The sequence below is a fragment of the Chenopodium quinoa genome, unplaced genomic scaffold (assembly GCF_001683475.1).
Source record: "Chenopodium quinoa cultivar QQ74 unplaced genomic scaffold, ASM168347v1, whole genome shotgun sequence".
In the NCBI taxonomy this organism is placed as follows: Eukaryota; Viridiplantae; Streptophyta; class Magnoliopsida; order Caryophyllales; family Amaranthaceae; genus Chenopodium; species Chenopodium quinoa.
The window spans coordinates 968,057-980,299 of record NW_018743051.1 but is presented as its reverse complement, the minus strand read 5'-3'; positions in this window follow the sequence as shown (position 1 = coordinate 980,299).

The following is a 12,243-nucleotide window of genomic DNA, read 5'->3' as shown; positions in this document are numbered from 1 at the left end:
AAGTGTTCGATACAGTTAGGGGAACCAGCTAACATAGAACACTGTTTCCCCAGACAAGTTATTACTTACATGAGTTTTCTTATTGAACTAACTTGTCTTTATACAGGGAACAGTTATATGATAAAAGTGTTATGTACTGGTAGGGAACCAGTATGTAATGTTTCCATGGTTGCTACGTGGTAAAGCAGTCACATACTCTTTATTGTGCATTAACCATGTTACATGTGCAGTAGTTGAGTTGATTCCAAGACTTGGAGCATAGAAGCCTTTCGAAGATATTTCGAAGAAAGATTGTTTGCTCATAATAGAAGTATTCAAGGAAGATTCAAGTCTTGAAGATTACATGAAGAAAAGACGATTTATGCTTTAATATGTTATCTAGGTTTTCATGTAATATGCTCCGTAGTATGCTTGCATGTTTGGGTTATATAAGTGCTTAAAAGTATATTGAAGTATGATATGAAATCTGGTACAAAGTTGGAACAGGTTTCATAACATGTTTCAATTCAGGGAACCAGGTCGGGGAACCAGGTTCACTGTATTCGAGCTGCCGTTTTGGAAAAAGATTTTACAAAAAGATTTTTTCGAAAAGATTATCTTGAAAATATTTTGTGCAGCTGGAAATAAGATGAAATATTCTTGGTTACCTAAAATCTAGGAGTATTTATCTTAATTGATTCTATCTTTGTGATTAAATCAAATAAGATAAAAACTTTCCTAAAATTACATTATATCTTATTCTCTAAGATTGTGTGATTTAAGGAAACTAGGTTTTAGGAATCTAAGCTTATATAAACTCATCTTATTTCACATATTTCGTGTGCCTCTCCAGAAATCAAAAGAGCAATTATTTGAGAGCATATACTTAAGCACTAATCCCATTCATCAAGTCATATACAAGAGCATTCTAGTACTTAAATATTTTCTCTTAATTAGCTTCGTAGAAGTGAGATCAAAGGGGAGTTCTTGATTCTTGTATTGAGTCTTTAACAAAGGGGTTAAAGGCTGGGTGAGTGTTTGTGAGTTCAAACACATTGGGCTTACGAGTGTAAGTCGAGAGCACACTCGGAGTAGAGTGTGGGGTTTGCTGGTTCCCGGAGTAGGGAACAGCAGAGTGTTCTTTGTCTTTGTTTTTCGGAGTAGATTAATAAAGAACTTAGGATAGGAGGACGTAGGCCTGAGTTGGCTGAACCTCGTTAAATTTGTTGTGTTCTTTATTGCTTTGTTTTATTTCGTTAAATTTGTTGTCTTCTTTATTGCTTATTTATATTCCGCTGCGTACGGGAACCAGCACAACTGGTTCCTCACACATAATCCGAAAAGAAGCAAAATTAGCCAACGATTACTTAACACTCAATTCACCCCCCCCCTCTTGAGTGCCCATTGAACCTTCACGCATTACATGAACCAAAGGGCATTCTACGATATGCAAAAGTGCCATAAGGGCATGTAAAGGTGGTCTTTTCCTGATCTTCAGGGTGAATCTGAATTTGGAAAAATCCCAAATACCCGTCCAAATAGAAAAAGAATTTGTGATTAGCTAACCTCTCAAGCATTTGATTAATAAAGGGGAGAGGGAAGTGATCCTTTTTAGTGGCGATATTTAATCTACGATAGTCTATGCACATACGCCACCCTGTTACAGTTCTAGTGGGAATTAATTCATTTTTATCATTAGTTATCACAGTCATCCCACCCTTCTTCGGTACTACCTGCACAGGACTTACCCACTTGGAGTCAGAAATAGGATAGATGATACCTGCATCAAGTAATTTCATCACCTCTTTCTTGACTACTTCCTGCATGTTTGGATTTAATCTTCGTTGGGGTTGAATGCAAGACTTGTAATTTTCCTCTAGATGAATCCTGTGCATGCAAAAATCAGGGCTAATACCCTTGAGATCATCAATATTGTACCCTATAGCCTTCTTATGGGTTTTGAGGACCCCTAGAAGTTGGGAAGATTGTAGGTCAGTGAGTGCAGTACTGATGATCACGGGGTGTAGATCCTGCTCATCTAGAAAAACATATTTTAAATGAGAAGGGAGAGGTTTTAGCTCAGGTTTCTTGACCTTTAATATCAAATTAACATATGCTCGATTCATCAATTCAATATTGCTATACTTTTACAAGCCGCAATTGTAAAACGTTAAAACAATTCAATAAGAAATTATCATGCAATACCAATAATCAATAATAGTCAACCATCAAAGCATCAATTAACCAGATTGTAAAGGGCTTTCGCTACGTATTACAATCACATAATTAATTTACCGGTATTAAATCTCATGTCTCGAATCTCGACTTAACCATTTATAAATTAATCTGCATATTCTCATCTCTCGCATCTTGAATCAATATTGTCAAACTCATGCATAAAAGATAGGCCTAATCTAGTCACAGAGCATTAAATCAATCAATAGGAAATTAATCTAGCATTGATAATTAACAACAATAATTTACCCCTTCATATTATTTATTAGATCCCCATAAACCCTAGAAATAAAACTACTCACACATAATAGAAACTAAACAAATCAAAGCAATAAAATAAATCATGATGAAAGGAATAAAATAAACAACTAAAATTAAGGGAAGAGAAATCGTTACCAAAAAGTAATATGGAATTAAGAGTAGATTAAGAACAAAGGTTTAGAGAGAGAATTATAAGAGAATAATTAAGAGAGTAAAGAAAGAGTAAAGAGGAGAAGAAGAAGAGGATCTCCTAAAATCGTATTACGGAGGAGTATTTATACTCCGTACAAAAAATCCTAAACTAAAACAAATTAAAACGACGTTAAGCGTCTCCTGACAATAACACGCGCCCGATCGGGCGCACCTTTTTTGCTCATTACTACTAATCTCGCGCCCGACCGGGCGCGTCACCGGGCGCCAGCCTAAGCTTCTCCCGCCCGGCCGGGCGCGCCTCCGGGCGCCAGCCTTTTTGGCCGGGCGCCGACCTTTGCTTCTCCTGCCCGGCCGGGCGCGCCTCCGAGCGCCAACCTTTTTGGCCGGGCGGCTCTCTTGGGCCACTATTTGGACTACGATTGGGCTCCAATTCTTCGGGCCAATCTGGGTTTCCTCTTTGGGTCTTGAATACTCGGTCCAAATGCCCCGGTATCACACATACCAAGCCCTTAATCACCGGTTTGATGGCTCTAACCGGCCCTGGGCTATAAAATCTGGATTTGTTTCTCCAATGTTCGTGATTGCTCCAAAATATCTCGGAAAAATACTCAAAAAGTATAAATCCCTGCAAAAGTCAACCAAATCTACGAAAACACTAGAAAACACCAATTAGTAATAAAAGTGGCTCTAAAGAGCCAAAAACACTACTAATTATGACCAAGGGACGGGGGTAAAATACTATATAAAATAGACACATCACATAAGCAAGTACTTGAGTGATTAAATCAATGAAAGGAACTGTTACCTGCAGGTTTTTCACAACCTCTAAAAACTTACCGAATTGTTTATCAAGCTTACTCTTCAGTTGTCTATTAGGGAATGGAAGCTTGATAACTGGGCTCTGCACATCTCCTCCCTTATCCTGCAATTTACCCTGCACAGAATCATTAGTAGGGTTAGTATCTATTTGTAGCCCTGCAGGGCTAGCAGGATTACCATTTGGTATAGAGGAATCTAGATCAGGAACTGGTCCATCTTCCTTTGGCATAGGAGGTCCATCATAATGTGAACCACTCCTTAGAGTGATTGCATTAGCATGATCTGTAGGATGGATAGGTTGTGATGGTAGAGCTCCCTGCTGACGGGATTGTAGGGTAGATGAAAGTTGTGCAATTTGATTGTTCATGATTTTATTATGGGCTAGAATAGAATCAATTTGCGCATCCCTACTCTCCATATGCTTTTGCATATTGGCTAGCATCGCTCTAATTTCTGTCATGGCAGGGTCGGAAGATGATGAGGGTGATGCTTGGCTTTTCTGGCCGGCATTAGGATGATAATATTTTTGCTGTGGTGGGGGTTGCTGTTGTGGTTGTTGTGGAGGTGGAGGGTTTTGTACATTGGTACTCCGGTATGAAAGATAAGGATGGTTTTTATAACCGGCATTGTAGGAATTGGAATAGGGGTTATTTTTCCTATAGGTTTGAAAGGCATTAACTTGTTCCATAGAGCTCCTACAATCTTGCTCCCAATGACCTACAATTCCACAATTTTCACAAAAAGCTTCATGGTTAGCAACAGCAGAAACATTAGCTACAGAGTTAGGAGCAGCAGTAAGATTATCTAGTTTTTGACAAATAGATGTTAATTGAGCTTGCAAAAAGGATACGGAATCGACATTATGTTTTCCCTTATTTGCAAACCCCCTCGGATTCCCATATTGGGAATTGTGTATTGCCATGTCTTCGATAACCTGTCCTGCATCATCCACATTTAAATTCATAAACCTCCCACTAGCCGCCGAATCTAGTACTGATCTAGAAGAATTTCCAAGTCCATTATAATGTTTCGTCGGCCTCTTGAGCGAAGTTCTGAATAGCACTTCTTAGCACCGCTGTTATCTCCGCAGGATAATATTTATTATAGAAATTCAAAGCAAGAGTTTCCCAGTCAGTAATACCAAGTGCAATTTTATTCAAACCATTAAACCATAATTTTGCTTTGCCACATAATGAAAAAGGAAAAAGAATCTCCCTGATTTGGTCCTGTGTAACCCCGACTTGTCTAATGGTGTTACAATATTGGCAGAAATCTGCGATGTGAAGATTAGGATCTTCACCCTTAGCTCTGCTGAACTGCTTCCTCTCCATCATAGTGATAAATTGGGGCTTGATCTCAAATTGAACTCCATCTAGAGCCGGAGTAGGAGTAAGATGCGGGAAATCTGTGAGCTTCGGTTGCGAATAATCATTGAGTTTCTTCTGGGCCGTCATCTCTGATTCTGAATCTGAAGGAATACCTGTATCACTAGAATCAAGGGAAGGATCTCTTCGATCGTTGTCCTCCTCAGAACCCGCCAGAATTTGTCTATAGAGTCTCCTTTGCTTATGAAAACAACGCTCGATCTTAGGATCAAAAGGGATGTCACCTGATCTAGAACACCTGGGCATAAACAAAGAACTAGAGACAAATATGAGATTTGCCTCAAAGAACTAATGTTCTCTGAGGAAAAAGGGGGGATAATCTAGACTACAAAAATATAATCAGAAAATAAAAATAAAACCGTTTCCCCGGCAACGGCGCCAAATTTTGACAGAGTAAAGTCGTATCCCCTAATCAAAAATAATTACCTAAATCACTAACTAAGGTAGATAGGGAAGTAGGGTCGAACTCCACAGGGAAACAAGTCTTTTTAATTCTATTAATTATTATACTCTAAATTATCTAAGTAACCAATCTTTTAAATGTGAATTCTATACTACGAAGAATGAGTTTAGGGAGAAAAGAATCAATAATAAGGAAACCTAGGGTCACAGGTTCACCAATAATTAATATTCCGGGATAGAACGAAGTAATTAATAATTAACAATGCACAAATAACATGATTAACAGGCTCTCGCAATTTATTAAACAACATAGATCTAACAGGCTCTCGCAATTTATTAGACCTAAGTTCATATTAAAAATAGCCTTTAATATTAAATCAACATCTGCTTGATTTATCAATTCAATATTGCTAAACATTCACAATCAAATTACATCTGCTCGATTCATAACCTAATTGCAAAGAATTAAAACAATTCAATAGGAAATTATCATGCAATATCAACAATCAATAATAACAAACTATCCCTTCATATTAATTATGGATCCCCATAAACCCTAGAATTAAACTACTCACTAATCATCATAATTAAACCAATCAAATAAATAAATAAATAAGAACATAATCAAGAAAAAAATTAAAATAGCTGAAATTAAAAAGGGAAGAAATTTTACCAAAATAAATCTGGAATTAATGGAGGAATTAAGAACAAGAGTTTAGAGAGAATTTAAGAGAGAGAAAAATACTAAGTAGAGAGAGAAAGTATAAGAGAAAGAGGTAAGTAATTATTCCGTACAAAAACGTATATAAACCTTTTCTAAAACACGAATTAAACTAAACTTAATCAGACTCTAGAAAAACACGCGCCCGATCGGGCCCGCCTTTTTTACAACGCCCATTCTAATGTGCCGCGCCCGATCGAGCATACGCTCACCCGATCGGGCGCGCCTTTCCTTGATGGCACTAATACACGCAGCCGCCCGATCGGGCGTATGCTTGCCCGATCGGGCCCGGTCTTCATCTTCGAGGCTTGGACTTCGATTGGGCTAGATTTCTCGGCCCAATCCATATTTCCTCTCGGGTCTCGAATACATGGTCCAAATGCCTCGTGATCCAAATAACCAAGCCCTTAGTCACCAGCTCTCACCGATCTTGGGCTCCGAAAGTGGTCGTGTCCTTCTAGCTTCCGTAGTCGATCTAATAAGGCCCGGGAAAATGCTCCAAGAGTGCAATTTCCTGTAAAATACAACTAAAATTACGAAAACACTAGAACACACAAATTAGTAATAAAAGAGGCCCGAAAGAGCCAAAAACACTACTAATAATGACCACGGGACGGGGGTAAAACACTATATAAAATAGACATATCACCTTCTTATAATATATGTTCACCAAATTTTTGTCACCTTCTTCCTCCAAATCCACCACTATTTTTTCTCTCCAAACCTTCAAATTCATCCTAAGATGCGCGGTAGCACTACGAACCGCATCCTCCGCCATATCATGAGCAATCACCTCTAAAACTCAGCCATTGATGAGCAGAGCTTGGTGGTGTTGTCGACGTGGTGGGGTCATGTGGATCTGACACATAAAGACCCTATTCTTTGTGTACACCAAAGCTTTCTTGGCTTCTTCTAACAAAGTTAGTGTTTATTTTATACGAATAAATATTATACTGCATGATAATGAACATTTATTTTATAAGAACGAACATCATACTGCATGAAATGAACATTTAATGATTGAGAAATACAAAATTATTGTAAAATATATTTAGTTACAAAATGTTCATGTTTTCTATGATAAATGTTCATTTTGGAATGAGGGGCCCTGAATATGTACTTGGTCACAAGACCAGCCTTCAATAACAAATATTTGAGCTTAGACTTGTTAGTTGTGACTTGTTTCACTTTTTTTGCTAAGGCTCCATTTGGTTTGATTTGCTTTAGAAAGTATTTTTACGGAAATTCTTCGCTTTCTTTTATTTGCAACACATTTCTATGATGCGCACTAAATAAATAAGCTAACCAAAATAATCTATATACTTCTTGGTTAATCTTTCTCTATTTTTGGTGCTAAAATTATTTTGATATATTAGCTTGTTTACTTACTCTAATTAATCAACTCATAAACAAACGTGTCCAAATGGTTTCCTCCGTTTTCTTTTATTTTAATGGATTAGCTCGTATCACGGGGTTAGAATTTTATGTAAAATGTTTTTTAATTATTATTATTGAGGATTGTTCAAGTGCAAATTGGGTTATTTTCCATCCAAATAATAATAATAATAATAATAATAATAATAATAAAAGCAATAAAGATAATTACAAATTAACCATAGCTAATGACTTGTGGGTGAAGACCAGAAGTAACGTAAGATAATGACACTTGGTTTCAAAATAATTAAAAAACAAAAAAAGATAATGACACTTGGTTTCAAAATAATTAAAAAACAAAAAAAGATAATGACACTTACTTCTTAGGAGATTTGTGGGTTATGAGGTGAACAATTTAATGAAAACTAGAATACAATAATTTGTAAAAGTAACATGAAAATTTAGAGATGGAAGAGAGAAAGCAAAAACAATTGTCTATTATAATCATCCAATAATAGCAGTGATGTATACAAAAATAACTACCAAAAGGGACATTAAAAGACACTATTTTACAACATTTCCCTTGGATGTTCATTATTTACAACAATATAATACCTACTAACATGCGTAGGATGAGGGCTCATAAAACTATCTTACTAGGAAAAATCCAACGAGAAAAAAAACTCATGGATAAGGGAAAAATAATGTAGCGCACAAAACTATCCTCATAACAATATCACTACAGATGTAACACCTCGACCCCAAACAAATTAGGGAGAGGTCTATTGTCACTTAATGCGCGTCAAGAGCCAACATCTGTCATTACGGACCAACACAAGTTCTTTCGACGCATTTTGTCATCACTCGTGCGTGCCCCGGGAATGTTAGGGTTTGGTGAGTCCCACTCACCGCGGAAAAACCCGAGCCAAGGATCACGCTCGCAATAAATAATATCACTAATGCATAAATAAACATAAAAGTGCAAAATAGGAAATTTACCTTTGGCGTGTGCTTCGCCCCACAAATTGGGCTCTTACTTGAGAAGCTTAGCCCTGAAATTACGAGAGCCTCCGACGGAGATCCACCCGCAAAACAACTACCAACTTTTAGGTCCGTTACCTCGAGGTTAGCGAGGTCCGACCAAAACCCGAGTATTATGTGAGTTTAAGAGTTTTTGCTAATGTAGTGCTCTATTGAACTCCTACTCAAGCACTCTTCCCAAAAACCCAAGATGGGTATTTATAGGCAAGAGGGAGAGTGGGAATTTCTATCCCATCAATGTGGGAGCATGAAATTCCACAATTTATTTTAAAGCTAAATTAGAATAAATAACCAGACTAATAATAAATCTACAAGTGTCACTATTACATGTAAAAGGAAGTGAGGACCACTTGGAGAGTAGGGGACCATACTTGCTCCCCACTCCATACTCTCCTTGTGCCACATGTCCCTCACCCACTTGTTTCCCCTTTGATTCCCATTTGCTTCGGCCCTACTACCTGTGCCTTAGGCCTAACCGTAGCCCAGCCAAAGCCCATCTCCCGCACTTGGAGTTGCGGGCTGCTGTTGTGGCTAGCAAGCCACGCACTCCAAGCGCGGGTTGCTGCTAGCATGCCGCGCACACCATGTGCGGGCTGCTAGCAGCTGCTGCCTTGGTGCGCTTGCGGCTGCCCGCTGTCTTTATTCTTGAACGGCTATCTCAAAAGCAAAAGGCGGATTCATCTCGGAGTGCCACGAAGGGTGGTATTCGTTGTCTGCAGTTTCATTAGCTTTTTAAAAAGTGATTTGGCTACCCCACACATATCATTGACTTCAATGGGTAAAGTCTCTCCATCAGGTTGAGTAATCCTCTTACTGTTCATTTTAATCCCCAAACTGTAATCATATTCTTTAACACCGACAGTCTGGTTGTCCGATCGATTCCCCGCAGTCAATACGCTTGTTTAAACTCTTCTGGTCTCTTTCTTTCTTTGATTCTATTACCGCAGGAGTGGTACGCGGGCAACCTTCCTTCTTTTCTTGCTGCTATGCACAGTGCGCTAGCACGCACTAGCAAGCCACCTTTGGCTCGGCATGGTGCGCATGCTAGCCACCTTGGCTCGGGGCATTCCGATGCTAGGGGTATTTTGGGAATATTGTCGATTTATTATTATTTTGCGCGTCTTGTCATTTACTATTTTTGACTCGACTTCCGACGCTCGGTTTCGACTCTCTAAGCTCGAATTTCCGACGTCTAAATATTTAATACTCGGGCGACTCATTAATTTCTTCCGAATTGATTCTTCGAGTTGGTTTGTTAATTGCTTGGGTGTGACCCGAAGGGTTCAGTCAAGATTAAGGTGTAATATTAATTACACATTAATATTACTGATTGGAAGCGGCCTCCACCTAGGCATTCCGGTCACTTGACCTTACTGAATATATTAGCTTTCTAATAATTTTGAACCCACTATCAGAATAATACACTTGTTCAAGGGACACCATTCCTTTTAGGGAAAACTTCCTAGGAGATCACCTATCCCAAGACTACTCTCAGCCAAGCACGCTTAACTAAGAAGTATCTTAGCATATGAGCTCCCTAAAAGAAAGTTGCAACTTGTTGATATGAGTAGTATATTAAATCCATTTAAAACAATCATGAAGGGTGTTACAACAGATCTTTAAGATAACGCAATTTAATGTATCGACGTAGTTCTTAATTGTTGTAGTTGGAATAAAGGTGGGCATCGTGCCGTGCCGGCTTTGCGGCAGGCTGTGCCATGTCGTGCCAAATTTTGGCACACCCCAGCCCACGTGCCTGGTGGGTCGTACCAGGCTGCCGGCCAACCCTTAATTTTTTATTTTTATTATTATAAATATATATGTATATAAAAAAAATCGATATATGTATATATTTTTTAACAAATTAAGTTTATATAAATAATGTTATTAATTTATGTTTATGTTAATGTTAATATATATTTTTTTTGAACAATTTTAATTAAAGTAAGTTTATATAAATAATTTACGTTTAAGTTTAAACATAAATTATTTATATAAACTTAATTAATAAGTTAATTTAATATAAATAAACTTAAATAAATAAGTTTATATAAATAAATAAACTTATGTATTTATTAATTAAATAAGTTTATTGAATTATATAATTTAATATAAATAATCTTTAAATAAGTTAATTATAACTGGGCAAGGGGCTATGCCACGGGCCATGCCGACGTGCCGACCCACAGGCCGGCGACTGTGCCGCTCGCCGTGCTCGTGCCAGATTTTAATTTTTTGTTCACGGCACGACCCATAAGGGGGCCGCCGTGCCGTGCCGGCAGGCCCCTTCTCATCTTTAAGTTGGTAGCTTCGCAGTAAATAAATTTGCCAAATATTCACTAGAGCGAATTTATAAAATATTTGAATCGCTATTATTTTGAAGATCATGAGCGAATTTGCCAAATATCCTGTTTTTCTTTGTTTGGGTTGTGAAGGTGTGAAAATCAATATTCCCAATGATAGAAAATTGCATCATTAAATTGTGTTTGGTTTGACGTAAAACAATTTAAATGAGATTTTTTTTTTTAATTTGTTTAGAGAAAATCACAATTGCAAATAATTATTAGTTTTCTTTTGTTTGATTCCCAACAAGAAAAGTTATAGCAACTCCGGTAGTAGATTAATTAGCAAATTAGCTTTTTATGCCACATAAGATTCTAAGCTAATCTCTTTTGTAGCTAGTTTGTGCTCTATTGGTTAGCTATTAACTTATGATTTAAATGTGTCTTAATTTCTTAATCAGCTTTGTAAAATTAATTTTATAATATATCATTACTCTAATCTTTTTGGCAAATCTTTTCTCAAGCTAATTTGCTTGACCAAAGTAATTTCATTTTTAGCTCCAATGGTCAAGCTAGTACCTACTACCTAGGGAATATTTTAAATTATAAGCAAAACCCTATCTTCAACTATTGGAGAAAGAAGATGTTCTTAGACCTTCTCCAATGGTGAGACTCAAGTTAGTATTTTTAGGAGAGAGAGAGAGTATTTTTTGCAATGTATACCAATAAGTTTGTAACGCCCCAATAATTCTCTCTTTAAATCTGTGAGGACCTTGAACAATATTCAAGAGAATTACCGGTGTGCTACTGTAATACCCTGACTTTTAGAAAATATTTTGGAAAGTTATTAAATTATTTAATTTGGAGCCAAAATGAATTTTGAATTTTGGCGCCCAATATAAGTATTTAATCATTTGAATAATTAATTATTTTTGGATTTCTAAATTAATAATATAGGCTTAATTATCTTTTAAAGGTCGGTTTATACTAGCAATTTCAAGATTTTTAAAGCTAATATCTAATATGATTTACAACTAACTTAGTTTAATATTACCTAAAATATTTATATTTTTGTTAATTACCTATTTAAGTATTATTTTTATTTATCTAGAAAAAAAAAAAGAAAAAGAAAAAAAAAGGAACGTGAATTGTTCCATTGTTTAAGAATGGATGACTTTTATCATTTTAGTTGTTAATATTTTAACTTAATAACTTCTAATCCTCTTCTTCTATCTCATTTTGTTCTTATCTTCCTTCTCCCAACCATATGTATATCCATTTTAACTTTCTTATCTTTTAACCCAACTATTAATCTAGACTTAATTTGATTCAAGTACCTTAACAACCCGAAAAACTTATCACATTTTATAGTAATCATATCACACCTTAAGCTCTATCCTTTCTACACCCTCAACACTATAAATAGACCCTTAATTCTTCCCACTTATTCACACCAAAAATCAGAAATTCTCTTCTTTACTCTCTATCTCATCACGCCCTCTTCTTACTCTATCTAGCTTAAATAAACTCTGCAACCCATAACCAAGTTGTTGCCACCGAACAACTACCTCTTCCGCCACCAACAACCACC